At 38.6% G+C, this 25,500-nt stretch overlaps 1 protein-coding gene across 1 annotated transcript in view; it reads right to left on the minus strand.

Moving 5' to 3' along the window:
- Positions 1–25,216, minus strand: part of ECT2 (epithelial cell transforming 2) — a 1,537,379-nt gene extending 1,512,163 nt beyond the window's left edge. The window contains exon 1 of the mRNA XM_044070772.1: positions 24,985–25,216. The gene's annotated coding sequence lies outside the window, so the exon portion shown is untranslated. The remainder of the gene's footprint in view (positions 1–24,984) is intronic.
- Positions 25,217–25,500: the final 284 nt, after the last annotated feature.

Below are 25,500 nucleotides of genomic sequence, written 5' to 3' on the forward strand. Positions count from 1 at the left end.
CAGAAGAATGTAAAGTTCCTGTAATCATGGCTGCACAAGTAAAAAACACTCTCGCAATCCAAAAACACATCATCCATGGGAACTGACAACATCCCAGGCTGCATTCTACACAAACTGCAGAATGAACTGGCACCCCACCAAAGCACTACGTTCATAGCTTCAACTCAGGCTTTGTGTGCACTGAATAGCACACAGCGATGGTTATCCCACTCCACAAAGGGGGAGGCACCACGGACCCAGGGAACTACCACCCCCATTAGCCTAACAAGCCTGGTCTGCAAGGCCATGGAATGCATCATCATGGATCTTATACACAAAGACATTGGTAATCTCCAAACTCTGAACCCCATCCAGTTCGGGTTTGTAAAAAAGGTAGATCATGTCTCCTAAACCTAATAGCTTCACCAAAGCCATAGACAAGGGTAAGGTGATTCACACAGCTTATCTAGATCTCGCCAAGACTTCAGACACAATCCCCCACTCTGGAATTTTAGATAAACTAGGTATAAATCCCTCTGTCACAAGATGGGTTGCAAACTGGCTCATTGACAGAACCCACACCGTGAAAGTAGCAGACTCGAAATCAGACTTCAGACCAGTGACAAGTGTAGTATCACAGGGTTCAGACCTTGGTCCTCTCCTATTTGGTTATCTACTTTTTCTGAAGTACAGGCCAACACAGAAGGTCTTTGGCTAAAGAAGTTTGCCGAGGACTGCAAACTAGGAACCATAATCGAAACTCCTAACAATGTGGAAATCCTACAAAAGGGCCTCACTGAAACAGATGCCTGGTGTCAAAGCCATGGCCTCAAGCTCATTGCCATAAAGTGCATTGTCATCCCCTTTGGTAAAAATTCTTAGGTCATAGCCTACGTAGTCACACCGAAAGTGTGAGAGAGACCTTGGGACACAGATGGACAGTAGTCTCTCCTTTGATAATCACATCGCCACAGTAGTCAGGAAATCCTTTTACGTGGCACACATCACAAAAGGTTTCTCATCCAGGAAGGAAAGGAGGGAGAAAAAAAAAAAAAAAGGAGAGATCATTGTTCCTGTCGACTCATCACACAGACCCCCATTATAGGAGTACAATGCCCCTTTTGGTATGTACCTCACAAGAAATCAACAACTGGAAAGGCCACAGAAATACCTCACAAAGATGATTACAAGCCTCAAACAGATGCCCTACGCAGACCGCCTCAAAAAACTCCAGCTTTACTCCGTCGCATATCGCCTACTCAGAGGCAATCTCTGCCCAACATACAAAGATATGTTAAACCCAGAGCTGATGGACATGGTCCACAAAGAAATCCCAATCCCTCAGAGCTACATGCTCTGGGACCTAAACATTGTCACTACAATAAAAAGAACATGCTGGAGGGATGGATTCCTGACTTCCCATACTCTGGAACAAACTATCTATATCAAACAAAGCACCTAGTTAGCAAATAAAAAGATGGCAAAAAAAGATAAAAAAAAAAAAATAAATAATCTTTATGATTGGATGGGAAATAGGAAATTCAGCCCAGGGATCACCTCTGCTCGACAGGGGCACAGGAAATTAATTTTCTTGGGTGGCGAAAGCCAGGGTACCTTTTTGGCTAGTCTTATATAGGCCCTGGTATCTACCTGTGAACCAAAGATATTTGGAGAGAAATACAGGCAAAGGCATTCAGACATGGAAAATTTTACAATACAATACAAAACAATAAGAAAACAAGAGGAAAGTACAAGACAGGATTAGTAATGGAGAAGTTAAACTAATAGAAACTGAGGTTTTGGATTACCTGTTAAGAGAAGGATTTAATGTAGAAAAGCTAATTCAGATAACATCACAGCTGGATTCAGCAATGGATCCCCAAATTAAACAGAAAAATCAGTGGAGTGGGAAACATCTGATCAGTTGCCATATGAAGATACTTTGGAGCATTCCATAGGCAACCAGTACAAACTTTCAGTTGGAGTCGCACAGCAAGAGAAGAACAGGAAATTGTGTTAACTCTGATGCAGTCAATGCTGTAGATTAGTGTAGCCCAGTGAGCTCCCATATGGATGAGCAATGGAGGACAGGATGAAACTGAAAAGAACGTAGCACAGGAAGATGCTCTGGAACCTTCTAAAGAAGGCCTGCAGGAAATGAAGAAAACCACTCAATTTATAAAAAAAATGATCCAAGCGAGGAGTTGCTTGATTTAATAGAAATGGACAGATACATTAAGATCAATTAAGGAGACTACAGGAAGTTGATAAAACCCAAAAAGTTAGAAGTTTGACAAAACAAATGAACACAGTAATTCGGACTGTCCATAGAGATCCATGTCGTGTAACATAAGTAAATAGCATGCATCACTTTGCAGCTACATCACAGATGAAGTCTTAGCACAAAAACACAGGGCAGTAAGGGAAAGAAAGGGAAGAAATAGAATGCCATCATGGAACTATTGAATACAGAAAACTATAAAGCAATTAAGACCCAAGTGTCACTGTTAGAAGAGGAAACAGATCAACAAAAATACTCGACAGATGTGACGAAAGCAATGCACAGTATCAGAAAATATCAGGATCTATTGTGCACTACTGCAAATAAACTAAAAATATCTGCAAAGGACTGAAGCAAAAGCAAAGCTCCTAAGTGGAATACCCCAGGCCCAGATGCAGTACCAAACTTCTTGCTAAAAGCATTAACATCTCTATATGAAGATTTAGAGAAGATTAAGAGTTCTGTGTGTGCACCCTGGTTAACAGGAAAAACAATACTCCTACTTAAGTGAGCCAACACGCTATCCTAAAACTATAGGCCAATAACTTCCAACAATGTATAAAACTATACACTGGAATTGATGCCGACAGTGTTTATAGCCATTTAAAAGAAAACTCAACCATGGCAATAGAACAAGAGAGTAATAAAAGAAAGCCATATGGAACAAAGGATCATCTATTAAATAAAGTCATAATGGAGAACAAGGGGAAGAATTTAAGTATGGCATGGATAGACTATAATCAGAGCATTTGATAGTATCCCACATTCATGGATAAAAGTGCTTAAAAATGTATAAGATACACCCTTCAGTAATCAATAACTTACAGCGACCATGAAACAGTAGCAAAACACTTTGCAGTCAAGCCATGACAAAAGGACAAATTATTATTTCTGGATAAAAATTTAAAAGGGGATATTCCAGGGTGACTCAGTTACTGCTGCTATGGTCTTGCCCTTACTCCATTAAGTTATCTACTTAACAGATAAGGACATGGCTGCAATTTGGCACCCAGAAACGAAGTGTAAAGACTGGTCTTTTTTGCCTGATAAATCACTTAATCAGGCATATACTAGAATTAAAAATGGTTTAAGTGATCTGTTCTTTGAGGGAAGTCTCACTTTGGACTTGTACCATTATTTAATTATGCCAGCTCCTCTTATTCCAGTATTATTTGGGGTCCCCAAGATACACAAGGGGATCCATAACTTACAATTTCGTCCTATAATTGATGGTCGGCAGTCAATTACCTACGCCTGTGCGAAATGGATAGATAAAAAATTGAAAGAAATTCTTAAAACAGAGGTACAAATTTGTGTTGATTCTTGGCATGTGTTAAAACATCTTAACACTATCCCATTTGATAAGGATTATATGTTCCTTACCGCTGACGTGAGTAATCTGTATACTGTTATTCCTCAAGATACTGGTCTTTTATGGGTAAGGGAATTCCTCTTGCTTAAACAATATCCAGGTCAGGACATAGATTTACTTATTAGTCTTTTGGACTTAAGTCTTGAATAATAATTATTTTATGTTCAAAGATAAGATATATTTGCAAAAAATTGGAGTCTCGTTGGGTTCCCCCTGTGGGGGTTCCTTCGCGAATACAGTTATGGCATTTTGGGAACGTTCCTACTTGTTTGTGGATGCCCTATTTCAACAAACTGTGATATGGTACACGAGGTACCAAGATGACATTTTTATGGTCATCAAGGGCAATGAGGCACAAATTCATGATTTAACTAAAACTATGAATGAATTGACTTCCTTTCTTAAATTTACATTTACTTTGGATTATACATCTATTAACTTTTTAGACATCTTAATCAACAAAGATGTTTCCAAGAATCGTTTTGTCACTAGTATTTTTAGAAAGCCTTTGTACAGCAATTCATTCCTACACTTCACTAGCCACCATCCCTATTTTCAAAATCGTGGCATAGTAAAGGGACAACTTGTACGTGCATCACGCATGTGTTCTGAAGACTCTCTTTGAGAAAGAATGTCAATTTCTTGAACAAATGTTTTTGAATAGGGATTATCCGTATAACATGGTCCTTAATCTTAGAAAAGAAATTCAACATAAGAGAAAAAATGGTATGTTGGCCCCTTTATTTAACCCACTGTTTCCTGTTTTGGATGTTGCAAATACTTTAGGTGATAATGTGATTGTTCCATCTGGTATTACTAATTACAGATCCAGTCTAATAACACCATATAAATGAACTTGTATTAGAATTTAGGAACATTCTGAATATCAATTGGGAATTGATTTTGCAGGATTCTCAATGTGCGGACATTTTAGGAACAAAACCTTTAATGGTCTTTAAAAGGGTACCTTCCCTGAAGACAATATTTGAACGCCCATTGAAACAATATAAACCTAACAGTGGGATGTTCAAATGTGGTCACTGTAATTATTGTAAATATATACAAACTGGGACCACATTTCACATAAGAGGCGTTAAATACTACATTAATCATAGATATAACTGTTTGTCTGAAGGAGTAGTGTACCTGGCAGCATGTCAAATATGTCATGCTTTTTATTTTGGCAAGACTGAACGTCATTTTAAGCAACGTATTTATGAGCATTTATATGCTATTTCTAAGAAAAATACTGCTAATGCTCTTGCCAAACACATACTTGACAATAGTAATCGCAAATTTTTATTTATGATAGTTCAAAAAATTACAAAAGATCCTAGAGGAGGACCTTGGAATTTGTTATTAGAGGAACAAGAGCTGCTTTGGCAGCTAAAAACTAATGCTTTGGTTCCCCCAGGTCTCAATGAGTCCTGTTCTATAAAATGTCTTTTAAAATTAAAGGCTCTGTTAAGATAAATTTTTAGTAGTATATAAATTGCATTAATTAATCATATATTTATATATATAAGTTTTGTGGTCACTATATGAATTGTGTAGCATTTATATATGTCTTAGTATTCATTTATTTATTAACAATGTAAAGTAAATATACATTTTACATACTACATAAGTATTTATTTATCTGTAGTTGTGGTTTTGGTTACTTTAAGATTTGTATTTACAAGGGTTTTATTACTTTAGTTGGATAATGGATTGATGCATTTAATTGAATGATTGACACTCAAGTATACATGCTGGATGTGCTTGGTTTGTCAAATGGTCTGAAGAAGTGCGAGGATTACCCGCATGAAAGCGCTAACCATTTTAAATATATCTAATTCTGCTAATGTCTTTTTTGCATTGTTAGCAATATAATCAGCAAATAGCATTATTTTAGAATTGTATTGTTCATAAACATATAGTCCTTTGATTTTGTGTATGGTTACGAATTAAATTTGCCAATATTTCAATAGCCAGAGCAAATAGTATTGGTGACGTGATATTCTTCTTTAGTGCCTTTTGTTATATGTATAGATTCAGAGGTAAAAAGGACCCAACTTGACATATGCTAAATTGTTGGCATATATATTCTTCAGGAGATGAATAAAGGATGCCGGAAATTCAAATAGCTTTAGGATTTTGATATAGTCCCAATTTAGGGAAGAGGCTCTCTCTATATCTAAGCCAATTAAGAGCTTTTTTTTTTTTTTTGTCAACATAAGAAAAATTATCCTTTTAATATTGTCATGTTTGTGTCTAGAATACATAAAGCTTGTCTGATTATTGTTTCGGATAGTGGTATTCTTATTCTGTTAAGATATTTATGACAATATTAACTTTTATAATTATTATTTAATAATGATATAGGTCTATATGAGGTACAGAGGTTTGGAGATTTGTTTTCCTTTGGGATTGGTGTGATTAAGGAACATCTCCAAGAGGGTGGAATTAAAGCTTGTGACTGAATTTCGAATAGTTTTATGGAAGAGGAATAGTATCTTTGAAGGAAAAAGTCTATATATTTCCATAATTATGCCATCTATACCTGGAGCTTTATTTTTACCCGCTTATTGCATCTGTAATCCCTTTGTAGGATAGGAGTGCTTTGAGATCTAGTTTTAATATATATTTTTTTAATATTGGAACATTTTTCATATAGGATTTAATTGATCAGTATGTATATTTTCTTTTTGGAAATGTTACATATAGTGATTTCTATAGGCATCAAGAATGTTACTATATCAGACTAATTTTCCCCTTTCTTTTCATGAAAGATACAATCAAAAGCTAATAAAAAACATTAAAAGTATTTCGATTCTTGTAGAGAAATTATGTAGATATTTGGGAGAAGTGGCCAAAGTATTAATTTCTAGTTTTTCTAGAGATAAACTAGTTGTGTGTTAGAATTTAGTTGTATTTATTGTTCAAGACTTCTACTTTCTTTTTCATCTCCAAATAGTCTTGATTTTTTCAGCTTTTACTGACAAAGGTTTGGATTGTAGATCTAATAATTCAGAAGCCCATTCTCTGATTTTTTTTTTTTATACACAAGTTACGGTTTTGCCATATATACAAGCTTTTAATGAGTCCCATATTACTTTAATTTATCTCTGTGTAGTTAATATCAAAGAACTCTAATTTCAGATAATAGCCAGTGTTTGAACTCTTTAATTTTAGTTATATATGCTGGAATTCTGGAGTTAGGCAAGGTTCAAATGACAAATTCACCACCATAACAGGAACAGGCAAGCAAAAACTGACGGTGATGCTACTCAATGCTAGAAGTCTAAATCTCAAAATGCACTCACTTGAGGCGCTCCTTAAAATGGAAAACATTGATATCTGTGCAGTGACTGAGACCTGGTTCAAGGCTCCAGAGAGCACCCCTGCATTACCAGGCTATAACTCATACTACACTTTCGGCCATGTAACCTGGACTGGAACACCAAACATGGAGGTGTCCCCATATTCATTACGGATATCCACACCTCCAGGCTAGTTGCTCAGCATAATGCAGCCAAGGTTATCCAAGTGCAACTAACTCTGGGCAAAACTGCAATCCAAATTGTAGCTTACTACAGATCACCCACCATGCCCCAGGGATTCCCACTCCTCTTTTCTTGATATACTGGAAAATATTAGGGTTCAACCAAAACGCCCTAATAATGGGCAATTTCAACTACCCCACCATTAACTGGGAAAACTACTCGCGTACAAACTCCTTCGCTCAACGCTTTCTGGAATTCATAAACTCCAATGCCCTAGATCAACTTATCCACACCCCCACCAGGGGCAACAATATCCTAGATCTAGTCATTACCAATATGAGTGACTGGTGTCCCACACCTGAAGTCAACGCCTCATTGGTCCGATCAGACCATAAGCTAATTACCCTAGATATCCACATCCCCCCCCCCCCCCCCATTAAGGAAACCATGGTAAAAAATTTCTCCAAAGCCAACTTCATGCTTCTTAAGACAGAAGTGGTGAACTTCATGACACCCATGCAGATGGACAATACAGTTACGACTACCGAATCCTACACAATTGCACTTTATAAGCACTTAGATGAGTGCATGGATCGTGCTATCCCGAACAGAACCAAGAGGCTTTCCTCCAAAAAAAGGAAGCCAATCTGGCGGTCCCCTGCCATAAACAAACTGTACAACAGAAGGAAGAAACTCTTGCAAGAGAGTAAAATCCCATGAGTGGAGGAGCTCTCTAGTCAGCCTCAGTAAGAAGCAGAGATCCTTGATAAAATCCTCCAAAGCTAGTTGCGGGAAGAGAAAAAAAAAAAAAAAAAAAAACCCGCCATGGATTCTCAAAAGACAACCACAAAGCATTCTATGGCTATGTCAAGAAACTCGATGGCAACACTCAGATCTGCTCTGAATTACAGCACAATGGCACTAAATATACAGACAACTGATATTGCCAACATCCTGGCAGATGGGCTCTTTACGGGGTGAGAGGGGGTTAGCACTGAACCCCTCTCTATACCGGAAGAATGCAAAGTTCTGTAATCATGGCTGCACAGGTAAAAACCACACTCTCCAAAGCCAAGAACATAGCATCCATGGGACCAGACAACATCCCAGGCTGCGTTCTACACGAACTACAGAACGAACTGCCTTGTGCCTGCTAAATGGCGCACAGCAACGGTTATCCCACTCCACAAGGGGGGGGGGGGGAGCCACCATGGACCCAGGGAACTACTGCCCCATTAGCCTGACGAGCCTGGTCTGCAAGGCCATGGAACGTATCATGGAACTTATAAACAAAGACATTGGTAATCTCCAAACTCTGGATCCCACCCAGTTTGGGTTTGTAAAAGGCAGATCATGTCTCCTAAACCCAATATACTTCTTTGAAGCAGTCACCAAAGCTGTAGACAAGGGTAAGGTGGTTCACACAGCCTATCTAGATCTTGCCAAGGCTTTAGACACCATCCCCCACTCTGGAATTATAGATAAACTTACTAAACTAGGTATAAATCCCTATGTCACAAGATGGATTGCCAACTGGCTCACTGACAGAACCCACACTGTGAAAGTAGCAGACTCCAAATCCAACTTCAGACCAGTGACAAGTGGAGTACCACAGGGTTCAGTCCTGTGTCCTCTCTTGTTTGGCATCTACTTCTCTGAAGTTCAGGCTAACACAGAAGGTCTTTGGCCAACGAAGTTCGCAGACGATTGCAAACTAGGAGCCATAAATCGAAACTCCTAACGACATCCTACAAAAGGGCCTCACTGAGACAGATGCCTGGTGTCAAAGCCATGGCCTCAAGCTCAATGCCAAAAAGTGCACTGTCATCCCCTTTGGTAAAAACTCTGTACCCATGAACTACAACATAGGTGGTAGTATACTTAACACCAAAAGTGTGATAAGAGACCTTGGGACACAGGTGGACAGTAGTCTCTCCTTTGATAATCACATCGGCACAGTAGTCAAGAAATCCTTCTACGTGGCACACATCACAAAAGGTGGCTCATCCAGACAAAAAAAAAAGGAGGAGGTCATTGTTCCCCTCTACTCATCACTCAGACCCATTTGGTATGTACCTCACAAGACATCTACAACAACCGGAAAGATGATTACCGGCCTCAAACAGATGCCCTACGCAGACCGTATCAAAAAACTCCAGCTTTACTCCGTCGCATATCGCCTACTCAGAGGTAAACTCTGCCTAACATACAAAACTGTGTCAAACCCAGAGCTGTTGGACATGCTCCACTTAAAGAAATCCTAATCCCTCCGAGCTACACGCTCTAGGGACCTAAATCTTGTCACTACAATAAACAGAACATGCCGGAGGGATAGATTCCTGTCCCAGAGACTTCCCATTCTCTGGAATAAACTACCCATCTATATCAAAACTCCTCATTAGCACTCCAAGAAAAACCTTGATGATCGGATGGGAAATAGGAAGTTCACCCCGGGGATCACCTCTGTAGCTCTGCTCGACAGTGGCACAGGAAAATAATTTTCTTGGGTGGCAAAAGCCAGGGTACCTTTTTGGCTGGGCTTGTATAGGCCCCAGGGCCGATAGCCTAGTACCTACCCATGAACCTATAATTCTGGAGTTAGAGATTAATGGTTTGTACCCATTTTGAAGTTTTATCAGTGAATTCTGGTCTGGAAATGGGGCAGAGAGTAATGGAGAAATTAATGATTTTAGAGAGTGCAAGTCGTGGGCAGTAAATATTTTATCTGTTCTAGTTTGGGTACTGTGATCTTGATGGGAAAACAATAAAGCTTTATCTTCTTTAAATTTTAAAGTATCTTCATGATGAAATGATAATACCCACTTGTTTAAAGCTTTCGATACAGTAGATGTACCCGGTGTTCTTTATTGGTAGCTTCAGAAGCATCAAATATACAATTAAAATTTCCTCCTAATATTAAGTTGCCTTTATAGTTACTGGAAATGAAATCCAAGTGTTTTAATCTATTGTATTTCACCATTACAATGTGATAGCATTGTCGCCTCACAGTTAAAAGTTGCCCGTTCGATTCTCAGAGAGTCTTCTGTGTCGACATGCGTGAATGCGTTCCTTCGTTGAAGGGTGTGCGTTAGGCCCGGCAAGCCAGCACATAAAAATCTACTGCCAATCATTAGCGGACCAGAGTTCCGCTGTGGCGACCCCTAACCGGGAAAAGCCAAAAGACACAAATGCCATAAGGCCTTGGTTATCTTCATCCTTATAAATGATTTCTGGGTTAATCACTTTTGTTTTCCATAACACCGTTACCCCTTTTGACTGTTTTATAAGTGGACTGTGCCAATATTATATATTCCTTGGGATTCCATTTGTAGTCATTTGTTTTGAAAGGAGTTTCTTGAAGGAAGACAATTTGTGCTTTGTTAAATTTTAAATATTTCAGGAGATTTGATCTCTTGCTAGGATTGTTTAAGCCATTGGTATTTAAAGATAGTTAAATCCATCTTAGGGATTTAACTATGTATTTTTTTGTTTTAATGCGACTAGTAAACATTTTCTTCTGATAACTATAAAGTATATAGGTTTGAGCTTTTAAAGGAAATCATCAATATTATACTTTGAAGGTTTACCAATAAAAGTAATATTTTGGCAAGGCACACTAAAAAGGTTTTTGTAAAAAAAAAAAAAATTTAAATTAATAAATGTTAACAAAACTAAGATTCACACTAGCCATGGAATGAAAATCATTCCTAATCTGATGGATAAACCTAAATCCATCAGATTATCACTCATACCTTGACAAATCAGAACATCTCAGCGCCATCAGTGGAAGCATCATATATAAATCCTCAGTAAAAGATTGTAGCACACAGTTGTTTAAAACTTTCACCCTTACTTAAGTCTTTCAAAAGTTTAAGACTTAAATCTAAATAGATATTTATATCCAATGTTTATAATACAAATACTTTACTAGATATGTCAGAAGTTACATTTCATTGTCAGCATTTAAGTAATTAGTTTATCCTTTGCTGATTATACAAAGCGAGTGATTGTCAATTTAATACTATTTGTTCAGAATAGGATGGCTTCCACTCTCTCTTGTATAACCCCATCAGTTTGATGTCATGTACAAAACACTAATTGTCTTGGTAACCGCTTAAGTATTACAGATGGGCAAGATGGGCTACAAAAAATACAATTTAAGTTAAAACAATTATATAATTAAATGTATAACAAGTCATGTAAGAAAATAATCAAGCTTCCCTTTGATGTTGTGTAGTGTAGGTCACCTATGACAAGCCAAGATAGTAGTGTTCCTATACAAAAACCAAAGTTATTGGATCCAGATTTTAATATCTACATTCAGCGGACTGGTTCATTTATGTGACTACTATATCATTGTGTCCAGATTACTAAAAATCTAACGCTACATAGTCTATCATGCATGTGTGCGGTTTTTTTTTTCCTTTTTCTTCCCTGTTGTAGCTTAGTTAATTTGACACACGCTGTTAAGCATTATCATCGCTGTGTTCCCGTTACTATAGCAACCTAGGAGCGTCTTTAGCACCGCCAGTGTATCTGCGAACCAGTCACCAGAGGCGAGGGATGCACCCAAAGCAAAGCCTCACCAGCAACCCCAAGCCCAAACTCCCTCCCAGTCCAGCAACAGCCAGGAAAAGATCAGAAAGCAAACAAGTCAGCTAATAAGGAATTACATGACCCACCACACACATTCAGCTATACAGGAAAACCACCATGCCCCCCTGTTCAATACAATGTATGCCATTCATGACGAGCCAAAAAACGGCAATGTTACTAAACTCAAGCCGGTGTCAATAAACTGAATGTCTATTATGAATTTAATGCTAGTTCAGTATTTGATTATATTCTGTGACATTTCAAGTTCAGGCTTCCACTGTCTCTCTAACCAGGTCATTTTGAGGTCACGTACAAAAACACTGGTTATCTTGGTAACCATACTACCCATGGTCAAGATGGGCTACAAAAACTACAATTCAAGTTAATACAAGTAAATAACTTCTTATAATGTAGTGACCACAAGCTGTCAAGTTTATCGTCACTGTTACCATTACCATAGCAACCTGGGAGCGTCTGATACTGTTAAGAAGTATGAACTATACCAAAGGCGTGCGATGCACCTGAAACAAAGCTTCACTTCACTAGCAACCCCAAGCCTGAATTCCCTCCCAGCCTAGCAACAGCCGGGAAAAGCTGAAAGCAAAACAAGTCAGCAAAAACTAACAAAAACAAAACAAAAAATTATGACATCTAACCATGCACACATCAGGATCGACCAAGCAGCAACAAAGCCACGATACTCTCCACAAATGCCATCAAGCTATATTTGTACTAGCCGCCAAACACAGCTGTATCCACGCACACCATTTCAGGAATGATTAAAATCGCACTAGTAGCCATAATACCGGCCATACTAACCATAGTTAAATCAGAATAACGATATTGGTAGTAAGAGCTTGCTACCATTAACCAGGATATACAGAATATTTTTATAGCATACTTTAACTGAAGGCATTAGTCCCCATGACAGCATTTTAAAAAAAAAAAAAAAAAAACAACACACTACTCTTACTGCTATATGTTGCTTTGTTTGGCTAATATACAATATAAATAGTAACCCATCTTGACCCACCTTTGTTTTTGAAGAATTATTGGACTTTTGAACATTCTGAATAAATAACCGTTTCTCAGTTGTTTAAAAAAATCCTGCTTTTTAAAAATAAAAACAGATGACAAGTGATGCACCATATTAGTTGATACTTTGAGAGATGTAGTTTGTAAGTTATTTTTTTTGGGACAGCTATCTTGGAATCAGTTTTTGTTTCTTCTTTCAAGCATCAGTCCAAGCATGTTTCTTTTATTCTTTTAAGAGTAGGGACCATCCATTCTATTGCTTCTGGAATAGGCATTATGTTTTTGATGAATATAGTAGCTTCTTCTAAGTCAATAAGGTTCGCATCTCATTGGCAAAAAGTATTTTTCTCTTGGTTGGAAAGGCAAGCTGTGTTTTAACGTTGTTTTGTTTCAACAGCTTTATTATTAGCCAGACTTTTCTTTTGTTGTAGTATTCTGGAAGAATAATCATAAATCAAACCTTATCAGGCCTTTGATTGTATTTTAAGGGTGATTATCTCCAAGCAGATTTTAATATTAGTTCCTTGTCCAGAAATGAAAATTTTGTAACTGGATCTGGGTGGAGTATTTGTTGAATTAGGGGCAGGTTTCCTCAGTGCTCTATGCGCCCTTTCAATTCCAAATGTAAGTCACTCTTAAATTCAAGAATCCAGGTTGTTAAAAATGCGATAATATCTTCACCTTCAGTGTTTTCAGGCAGACCAAAGATCCTCATCTTGCTTCGCCTTTCCCAAGTCATCTATTTTGTTAAGCAGATAAGTATTCTGTTTGAGGAAGAATCCCAAAATAATTCCTGCTTAGAGTCTCCCTTCAATGTCATTTAGAGATGTTTCTATAGTTATTTTTTGTCTGGTGTTGCTGTAATAGTTCCTTAAGAGAGTCGTCCTGTTTTAGAAAATTTAATTTGAGATTTTCCAAGTAAGCCATCTTCAAAGATGGTTCCTGTAAGGTAGTTATCAGTTGTTCTTTCAGCTTTTCCCAGTTAGGGGTCACCACAGCGGAACTCCGGTCCGCTAATGAATGGCAGTAGATTTTTACGGTGCCGAGGTGCCAGCTCGACACCCAACCTTCAACGAAGGCACACCCATTTACGCATGTCTTTCGAACGCCACTATCAGTTGCAGTTCTTTTTTTAAAGCAGCATCTGGGTGAGAATTCCTTGAGTTGTTCATTTTCAGTGATTTAATACATTTCCAAGTTACCCGACAGGAAAATTTTTGTACATCTCCACCAGAATTTATATTTATGTAGTTTAGTAGTTTATCTATAGATTTCTGACGTTTTAAAACTTGAAAATAAACTTTTCCTATATTATACTACTTTTTGGAGCTCTGAAACTTCACTGCTCCCTGTTGGCCAGCTAGGCTCTGCCCCCCCCCCCCCCAAGAACAAGCAATCTTGTTATGTGTGTGCATCACAAATTCTCTGCTTGCATGCATTTGTAGGTCTCGGTAGTCTTTAATAACTAACAATAAGTCACTAACTTGGAAACTTTTCTTCCTAGATAGCACTATTCAGAACGGCCAAGAAAATCAGTCAACACAATTATATTTGTCAAACTACCGTACACACCCCAATTCTGTACCTCTTGCACAGCAGTATACTCAAATAAGACCCTCCCACGACTAAGCCTATTATGCCATCCTTACAAAAAGGCACATTTCTCTATAAAAAAAAAAATAAAATAAAAACAAACACACATTCGGCCCAAGAACATCACAGTATTCCGATAAACCCCTTTCAACACCTGGTATGAGGGGGAAAGCAGAGCTCATTACCACAGCACACTGTGCAAAATCAGTAGTTAAAGCTTTTTTTCCTGCTAACTACCCACTCTCCATACAAGCAGAGAAACGCATAAGGTCTTTAGTGCTGTGTCATCCACCAACACTGTATTACAAGCTAGATGAGGCACAAAAAATGCATACAGTATTATTCATTATAAACATATCCATACTCCAAAGAAGGTTAGCCGATGATGTACAAAATGAATATACATAAGAGTACTGTGCAAAAAGCAGCCTTGGCCTACAAACCACATGTCCATTAATGATGTGGGTTGGGATGGGATGTGTTTTGGGATGGGATGTTAAAGACACAAAACACCTGCATGAAACCAGTGCAAAAGTTTCATATTGCATGCAAGCACATACAAGTGAATTAAGAGCAAAATACTGCTTCCAGTTGCATGTGAAAACGTTTGTAAACATGTTAAAATGTTACAAGAAACAATTCTATAGAAAGACCATAAATAAAAACAGCAAAGAGTTGAATATAGCTTTTAGTATTATACTTCAGCACCTCCCTCAAAATGTACAGATTAGGTCGACACATTCTGAAGCACTTTGACAGAAATACATGGTTTGCACGGAGAATCAGAGAAACATAGGGAAGTGTGCTTCTGCAGTGCTGAAAGTACTGCAATTTTCCAACAAATATGTGCCCTGTTTCTGAAATTATAAAGATAACAGACTAACTACATTCAAGATTTTAAAAACACATGAATTGCACTTTTAAATGTATGCATATCACATTTTTGGAATGTAGCTGAGAATGGGAGACCAGTGCATAAATGAAAATTATCTTACAGTGTAGTTTGGGGTGGAGGGGGAGACACAGCAAGTCCTGACACGTTAATTTGTAGGTTTCAGTCTGAACTACTCTTTCCCCATTCATTTCAAATGGGTGCAGTTAATTTGTCTACCACAAATGGTTTTATACTTCTCATGTAGATTAAATTTAATTGAAGGCATTTTCCAGCCACGTTTCAGAAGATATTACCATCGTATGTATTAAGCAACATGTTAGTTCACGGAGGTACAGTGTTCTTAGTTAGGCAAGCATCCCTCCACCACCAAGGTCCAATCTGTAGGTAATGGTGTTTTCCGACTGGCTAGCTGTTGTCTTGGAAAGACTTTTTACATAGGTCATGCCACAAGAACTGCGTGTGTATATTTTTTTTTACCATCAATTATCTACCAATGGAATTTAGCTATGAAGGTACTGTGCATTTACTTAAGCTTGCCTTAATTTGTTTAGTGCTGTTGCAGGTTCTAGCCATCTACATAGTACATGCAGTGTTTATACCTGCAGCTATAATTCATTATACGGTCTGTTTTATTTGATTTTTTTTCTCTTTTGTTTTATGTTGGATTTGTAGAAGCTTGCTTTTGGTAAGCAATGTTGACTTGAGGTTGGAGTACACTGTGCACACATCTGCTGTTTCTCTTTATTGTAGCTAAACATGCATAAGTAAGAGCTTAAGAGGTTGAAGTACAGTGTACATAAACTCACAGAAAAGTAGGAGTACTTCAATAAAGCAATAAAAAAAAAAAGTTAATAGTAACTGTAAGTAGTCTTCCTCAGACTATACTCTGCACTCTTATTTTCAATCACTGTTAAGACGATTTTATGCCACAGACATGTGGCTAAAGTAAAGCTTCAGGTCTATAGCATCAAGCCCTAATTACAACCAGAGTTCACCTAGCAGCTTGAGCTTTAGAGGAAAATTCCAGCAGAGGAGAATGAGAGAGTGTGAGGCTGGCGTCAACTTGTCTATCCCAGGAAAGAGAAGAGATTCTCGTTAATTATATCACATTGAAAAGTAGAACAGTTTGCTCTGACTTACTGCACAATGGTGCCTCCTATACAGAGCCAACAGATCTTGCCAACATACTGACAGACAGATTCAGTGCCAACTTTACCCCTCTCTCTCCCCCTGAAGGACCAATCACAGTAACGGAGGGGCCAGGCACTCAGCATTACTGCAGCACAGGTTAAAGCTGCATTGTCCAAGGCCAAGAATACAGCTTCCATGAAACCCAACAATATCCCCGGAATGTGTTCTACATGAACTACAAAGTGAACTGGCACCACATCTGTGTGCCCTGTTCAATCACAGCCTCACTTCAGGCTTTGTCCCTACCAAATGGTGCACTGCTACAGTCATCACTCTCCATAAAGAGGAAGTGACTACAGACCCTAGGAATTATCGCCCCATTAGCCAGAGTCTGATATGCAAGGCTATAGAGCGCATCATTATGGACCCAGTTAACAAGGCTATAGCGAATCTCCAAACTCTAGATCCCATGCAGTTTGGTTTTGTGAAAGGTTGATAATGCCTGCTCAACCTGGTTGACTTCTTTGAGTCAGTCACCAGAGCTGTGTGGAGGAGGGCAAGGCAGTTCATACAGCCCACCTCGATCTGGCCAAGGACTTTGATAATATTCCCCACTCACGAATTATTGCTAAACTCACAAAACTAGGCATCAACCCCTATATCACTAGGTGGGTTGCAAATTAGCTCATAGAACCCACAGTGTCAAAGTATTGGGCTCAAAGTCAAACTGAGACCAGTCATGAGTGGAGTCCCACAGCGATCAGTCCTGGGTCCTCTCCTGTTAGGCATCTACTTCTCAGAAGTCTAGGCCAACATTGAGGGACTCTGGCCGACCAAGTTCAGAGAACTGCAAGCTGGGAGCCACTGTTAACTCAAGTGATGTAGACATCCTACAGTAAGGCCTCACCAAGACCAATGACTGGTGCCGAAACCATGGCTTTAAGCTTAATGCCAAAAAATAAATTGCCATCCCTTTTGGGAAAAGCTCAGTTCCCACCAATTACCACACTGATGGGAGCCCACTGAACACTGAAGGCATTATAAAAGAGATCTGGGGACACAGGCTGACTGCAACCTCTCCTTCGACCAGCACATTGCCACTGTGGTCAGAAAGTCCTTCTATATGGCACATCTCATTACCAAGAGTTTTGCATCCAGGAAGAAATATAATCTCTCTCTACTCTTCCCTCATTAGGCCAGAGTATAATGCCCCATTCGGCATGTACCTCACTAGACACATGCAACTGCTGGAAAAGCCACAAAAGTACCTCATGAAGAGGATCCTAGGCCTTAAAACACATGTCCTACACGGACAGACTCAAAAAGCTCCAGCTATTCTGTCTCGTATCGTCTACTAAAAGGAAATCTATGCTTGACTTACAAAGCCATGTCTAACCCGCTGTTTGAAATGCTAAAGAAATCAAAATCCCTCCACACCACACACTCCAGAGACCTCAACCACATTACCACAATCAAACAGAACATGCTTGAGGGACAGGTTCATAACCCAGAGACTGCCCATGCTCTGGAACAGATTTCTTATACATGTCAAGCAGAGCACCTCACTGGCCCTTTTCAAGACAAATCTTGAGGAGTGGATGGGAAATGGGAAATAGAAAGTAGTGGCTCTACTTGAGAGGCACTGGGAACCAACGTCGGGCGACACGATGCCAGGGCACTTTTTGGGGCTAGGCTTGTAAAGGTTCCAGGGCCATTAGCCTAATACACACCTATGAAATGGACAGGACCAAGATCACGGATTCTGCATTCCTAAAAAATCACTGAGTCTCATTTTTATTTCATTATCCTGTCTTATTTTAGTTATTATTGGTGCATGATCAGAAACATAGTTATTAGGTATTTATCAAGATCTTCAATTAAATGCACATGTTCCTTTGAAATGTAAATCTCCCAGTTTTTGTATCTTGTGGAATATGTAAATTCACTCAGAACTACAAATACTGAATTCACATCTTCCATGCAAAATATTTTTATAAATTTATTCAAAAAAAAAAATACCCTCCTTTGTTAGATTTTTCCTCCTGGGCCCCCCAGACACATCTTCACTGTTGCAAATCAAATTCCATACCTACAAGTAATATTCCTTGCTGAAAGCCGATTATATTTTCCCAGAATTTCCTTAAGCTTCATTATAGCAGTTTTAAGTAGAATACATACAAGTGTAATCTTCCTCCCTTGCCAGTAGCCCCTTAGTACTACAAATCTACCATCATATTTTTTATCCTTTTCTATCACTTTAGAGATCCTCTTGCAATTAAAATAAGTACTCTTTTCCTTTGTTCCAAGTATTCCACTGAACACTAATCCTGAAAACCTCTCTATTAAATTCACATGCTCAGTTAGTTCCAAGTGTGTCTCCTGTAATGTAACTATTTGCACTCTACATTTGTCAATACAGTGCAGTACTCTATTTCTACTTATCTGCGAGACCACGGACATTTAAAGACATTACAAAAGTCATCACTGTATCAAGATATTATTCCCACCCTTTACGTACAACAGTTTTTTTTTTTTTTTATGAAATGTCTAGTTTCAGCTTTTGCATTACAAACACACTTATCAGGCTGATCTTTCATACAGTTGTTGCTCATCATATCCATTTGAGCCTCTGCCACATCTTGCAAGACTTTTTGTTTAATTGAAGGTCTTAAAATGCACAAGTCTTAGGTATACCACCATCATCCACAACTTCCTATTACCCCTACACCACTGTTGTCTTTTGTCTTTTCCCGGTTAGGGGGCGCCACAGCGGAACTCCGGTCTGCTAACGATTGGCAGATTTTTCACGAACGCAGAGGTGCCAGCTCAATGTTCAACCTTCAACGAAGGCACACCCATTTACGCATGTCTTTCAAACACCCACCTAACCACAGGGAGGGCATGCAGACTCCACACAGAAGGCACTCCAGCAGAGAATCGAACGGAGAACCTCTTGCTGTGAGGCAACAGCGCTACTGCTGCACCACCGCAGAATTACCCCTACACCACTAAAAATTGAAAATACAATTTACCTTCACAACTCACTCACCAGGATACTATCACACAAAGCTAGCTTTGTCACTGCTTACACCCACACACACTTTTCCATCTCAATTCAATGTTGTCAGGCAAGACAAAAACTATATATAGGGCAAGCAGAGTGGCAATATTTTACAAAAGCAGCAGCCTGTGTCTCTATCCTATCATCATCCAGGCATCATCCAGGATTCAAAAACTCCCAAAATCCTCATATCTACAATAAAAACCAATGAACATAGGAATTCAAATACTGCGAGATAATTATACTGATAAAGCTGAAGAACTATTTTCTTGGCTTTCAACTTCTGTCAGGAAACACTACGCAATCTCAACATTGTTTGGCAGACCATAACAAGCAAATCCACCCACAATGTCATTAACCTCTGTGGCTTCTATCAATCTCCATAGCACATAGATGCAGCAAAAACACTAGCATCACACACTGGAACCCAACACCCCAAGCTATGTTACTTCCACAGGCTCACTCCCAGACACCTGAAGTGATAACCTCGCCATTTTTGTTATCACAAAACATATCACTACACACAAGTTGCAACAATACAATCATGTATTGCTTGCTTATAATACTTATCTTTAATTGATAATTAGTCTGATTACAGGTGATCAGGTGTTAAAGGATCCTGAATTGCTTTTATACATGGCTTTCATTGTCTACTTCACATTTTTAATTAACATAATAGAATTTTATTTTCAGTTTGGACAAGGTACTGGGAATTAATATTCATTGATGCTTTAAATGGTGGGGAGTAAATTACTGTCACAGTATTGTACTCATAGTACAAAAAAGAGCAGTCTTGTGTAACTTTTAGTTAAGGTGGTAGTTCAGTGATTGAAAACCAAATGAAACAGGCCAAAAAAATCTCAAGAGTCAGAGGAATTTTTTTTTTGTTTTTTGTTTTCCTCCTGGGTAGCTGTAGGAGTTCCCAGTTTACTAAACCAGAAGTTTGAAAGTCTTTAAGTGTGGGTAAAGGAAAAGTGCATTAACAAAATTCAAAATTTAGTGTGTCAATACAATTCCAGTCACTTCTACTTCAGCAGTGTATAACATTGAGTAGGTTGGTCACCATCTGTTGCACATAGCTTGCAGTTTAAATCATTTGACCTAGACATGTCAAGTGAACATTTTAAAATAATTAGCAGTATATACATACTTTCAAACATGTTAGTGCATCTATGGCCATTTTACCAATTATATCAAGACCAGTGTGGTGGTCACTTATGATGGGGCCAGTCTCAGTTGAGACCAGCTGTTACAGGAAAGTGGGATTTTAGTACAAAAATATGACAGGTTCATAACCCAGAGACTACCCATGCTGTGGAACAGACTTCCCCATACATGTCAAGCGGAGCACCTCACTGGCCCTCAAGAGAAATCTTGATGAGGGGATGGGAAATAGAAAATTCACTCAGGGGATCACACCAGTGGCTATACTTGACAGAGGCACTGGGAACCAAGGTAGAATGGCACGATGCCAGGGTAATCCTATGGGCTAGGCTTGTAAAGGCTCCAGGGCCATTAGCCTAGTACACACCTATGAACCTATGCATGCAACCTGTCCGCCTTCCAAGCAAACACTCTAAACCCCAACCTAAAACCTGTCAAGTTGGAGCTCTTTACTCGCTTCCCAACTTGATGAACCACTCTCCCTATTCAAACATTATTTTCCTAAATATTCTAAACAAACTGGCCCCTATCAGACTAGGGAGACATTACCATTTAATCCAGCTCCACAGCCAGAGATAAACTACACAATTAATGAATCAATGGGACAGGACTATTTTATTTGGAGCTTCTCATCTATAAATATTTCAGTGGGTTAGCTTCAGTTCTGTTTCCAGTAATATCAAAATCTGACAACATAATGTATCACACAAACTTCTACTTAATTTATTCCTATTTTATTTTTTCTGGTCCTTCATTCCAGGTCAGTCTGCTCAATCATCTTCCTCTCCAAGTTAACTCTCACAAGCATGGACGGTTAATTCAACTCACATTTCATTAGTACTAGAACCTCTATACTAAAAACAAAAGTTTGTAGCTCTCTCCCAAACCTTGAATGTGCACAACACAAACTATAGGTTTCCAGCCATACACATCTGAACTATAAAAAGACTGAGCTAAAACCCACTACTGTTATCCCAGACAACCTACAAGCAAAATAAGTCATGCTTGCAGATGACACCCTGGCCAACCCCCATCTCCATACTAATTAACTGCTCAAAGAAAAGTATGCCCTGAAGATTTGTGGGGGGGGGGGGATCTTGCGTATTACCTCTGTATAAAAAGGAGGGAATTCCTCAGATCTCTTCAACTACCAGTCCATCACCCTCTGGTCACACATTTCTCAAGTACTAGAAAAAAAAATATCTAAAACAACTTAACTTTCTCTCAAATAACCATCTACCATGTAGCATGGATGTTGTCTGCATCACAGTACTCCCTACCCTTCTTAACTACACCACCTCCAAAAACCAAAGCAGTAACAATGGCAACCTTGTAACCATAGTATTCTTACACCTATCAAAGGTTTTTGATACTGTAACTGAACTACTTCTAAATAAGATATCTTCATTACAGCAAGGGCCATCAGGTCTCTCCTGGTTTTAACAGCTAGCTCACAGGCAGACACAGGCTGTGAAATGTCAAAACACACATCTCTTACTCTGACTGTAGCAGTGAGAGTCCCTCAAGGGTCTATTCTAGGCCCAGTCCTATTCACTATTTTAATAACAAGCTCCATACTGCACGCAAATATGCTACAATCATCCATGTATGCACATGCCTCAACCCAAAACTGCTCTGCCATGTATCTTTAAAATTTCATCCCATAAAGAAAGAATTCCTGCTACCTATCTAACACTGGCTCCAAAACTCACAGCTGCTCCTAAACCCCCAAAATCTAAGCTAGTTCTATTCACCTTTCAAGCAATTCCCACACCAAGATAGCCTGGATTAAATTTTCCAGCACTGACAACTGCACTTCTGAGTGTGCCAACCTTTGGATGAGACCGTAAATCAAGACCTCTGTTTGTGCAAGCTGGATGTAAAAGATCCCATGCCACACATAAGAGTGTAGGGGGAAGTTCACCTGTGTCTTAACCAAATTTCCCTAGTTAGTATGAAAACCACCTTGGGTCTCCCCTGAAAGGGAGGCCACTGGCCTGATGGGACTAACCCAAAGTGTAAAGTAAGTAAGTAAATGAAAGAAACAACAGAGTGCCAAATCCCCCCCCCCCCCCCAATGCAAATACACAGATTTTACCAGAGATTTAGCTTACTAAGATGTAGTTAATCAACCTTGAATTTGCACACAAGGGCAAATTCAGTCACATGTTCTCTTACGCAATTTTACATAATGCTATTCAGAAAGGGTGGTGAACTATTTTCAGTGCATTTTTAAATGCAGTCTAGAAAACATTATGCTTTTAGTAAAATGCATATCATGCAATAGCTTTCTACATACAAGCACAATGCTTCCATTTAAAATATAAAACTGTAGCCCAGTCTTTCAATAAGCAACCAGACAAACATGTCTTTCAAAAATACTACCTAAACTATTTTGAAAAGCTTTTGTGCAGACATTTCTATTTTACTGTGCAAGATCCATTACCAGTTTTCAGGAACAAACCACAAATGCTAACAGGATTAACAACTGAAGGCCACCAAAACAATGACATTTTAAAAGACTACAAAGTCATCTTCAGTTTGTCCACCTCAATTTCCTACAGTCATAAAAAAGGTAAAAAAAAAACCCAGCAAACTACCCTTCATTTGCACCTTGTTTCAGCTATCCCCTTCAGTTATCAAAATGCTTACATTTTAAAAGGTGTGTGCATGTTTAATTCACCCTTCAAACAATGTTCCATTTAAAGTAAAAATATTTTAAAGATATTTAATAAAAGCATTAATAAGAACTCATAGCGTTACGCTTTTTAAAATATATTCAAAACCACTGTCTTACCATATACCCAATGGACGGAAAGATGGGATCTCCTTACTGTGCAATCCATTACTTTGACATGTTTGGAAAATGTCATTGCTGAAACTGGTATCATGGACCAGTCCACCCATATGATTAGCTATTAATATCGGTGGCAAAGTACGATTTACCACTGCCAGTTTTGTTAGGGGCCACAGCTTCCAACGTTACTACCAGTAGTATTAACTCCCATAACGAACCCACAATCAATTACAAGTTTGCATTGGACCTTCATACTAATCATGTGACCAAATCACCCTTCAAACCAGAAACAACTATATAGTTACATCAACAGAGAGAGACTTTCTGTACACACTTTATTAGTGAGAGAATGTGGGCACGGTAATAAACAAACAATCAGGTGTTCAGTACAGGTTGCCATACCCATTTGGAAGGTATGTATTTTCAAGCTTGATTTAATCTAAACATGGTGTACGTCTTTTGGTGGCATGTTCCTATTTTCATGCTAAATTTATTCCTTTTTGATTTTCTGAATCCAGCCATCTCACATTATTTTGAAAACGTCAACATAAGAGAACAAATATGTTACAATTCCCTTTTTTCAGAAACAAAAATATAGGACTTTATGAAGTAAAAGTTTTTGCGGTATCATTTATTAAAATATACAGATTTCACAATCGTTTTAATAGAATTTTGCGTCATTTTGACATAGATTAGTATCCACGACGACCCTCCTAGATGGGGGAAGTCCGTGCTGTACATTATTCACATTTAATGTTATTTAGCTTCCAGATTTCTGGGTGGCTATTCCCACTTTTCAGGATTTTTGTCCCTCTCGTCAACGTTTGCAGTTGGAGAGAAATGCAGTATCTGATCCTCTCCCATCATCACCCGTAAGGAGAGGATCAGATACTTAGCAGCATGGATCACTGAAGTTCATAAAGCTTATACCCAACATAATAGCATCCCACCACACTTTTGATTGGATGTTCCAGATGGATCTTTGCTAAATGTATCATAACTAATAAACAAACTTAATTGCTGTGACCATAAAGCTGTGGGCCTAACTTGAACTCCCAAACCAAATGAATCGGAAAACTACAGGTTTCCAGGATTATTTCAAAAAAATGGAGCATTTTATAAGGAGTAGTCCGTACTTGGTGCTGTCAGAGTCTTCTTCTTTCGGCTTTGGCCATAAGAGAGTAAATTTTAGAACTCGGAAAAAAACCCCACTACACAATTTATTTTAAAGGCGTGCGCACTGGAATTCTACAAATGGAAATTAAATCATAAAATTAATTCAATTCTACTGGTGCTTGGGGGGGGGGGCAGAATGGCACAATCCAGTTCATACTATATGTTACACTTCATTCCCCGTATACGCATATATGCATTTAAGATAGCCAACAAACTCTACTCTTGCAGATCATTGCTGTCACTACCGTTATTACTACTCTCGACATTTCTTACACATAAAAAAACAATCGTATCACGATTATAAACCGTCACCTGCGCGTTTCAGATAAATGTAGCAGAGTGGTTGACAGCATAGCTCAACTTACTACGTACACATGAACGTGTTAGAAAATTTCCAATGCAACTGATTTTACCCTCACCTGTAGAAGTCACCAACACGTAAATACGAAGCAATTCGAGAAACGCAACCCACATGAAACAGAATACAGTATCGCCCACCAACTTAAAACAACATAACAATACCGTAAATAACTTTAAGTGCTGATTGATCTAATTTAAAGTGCTTCTTCAACTTTAATGTCTTAACTAGTCCTTTTCCAGCACGTCAATTTCAAACGGAGAGCGAAACTCGGAAAATACTACCGATTGGCTGCGTCTGCATAAGTACGTACTGTCGTTTGTCACAATTCTAGAGCGGATTGGTTGGTCTTTGAATATATTTTGGCGTGCTTTATAACGATGGTTGGAGTAGAGCTGCGTTTGAGGTGTTGTTAACAGTAGTACTGTTGTGTGATTTTTTTTTGTTTTCTTTACAAGCATAGTTGGGTTTTTCTGCTAGGCATTTATGCTGTCCAAAAATCGCAGCTTGTTTTCATGAAATGTATTTATGTTAGAGCAGCAAAATAGCAAATTTTATCCGACCGCTGTTTATGTGA

This window comes from Protopterus annectens, chromosome 4.part1 (genome assembly GCF_019279795.1).
Source record: "Protopterus annectens isolate FY-2018-M chromosome 4.part1, PAN1.0, whole genome shotgun sequence".
Lineage (NCBI taxonomy): Eukaryota > Metazoa > Chordata > Ceratodontiformes > Protopteridae > Protopterus > Protopterus annectens.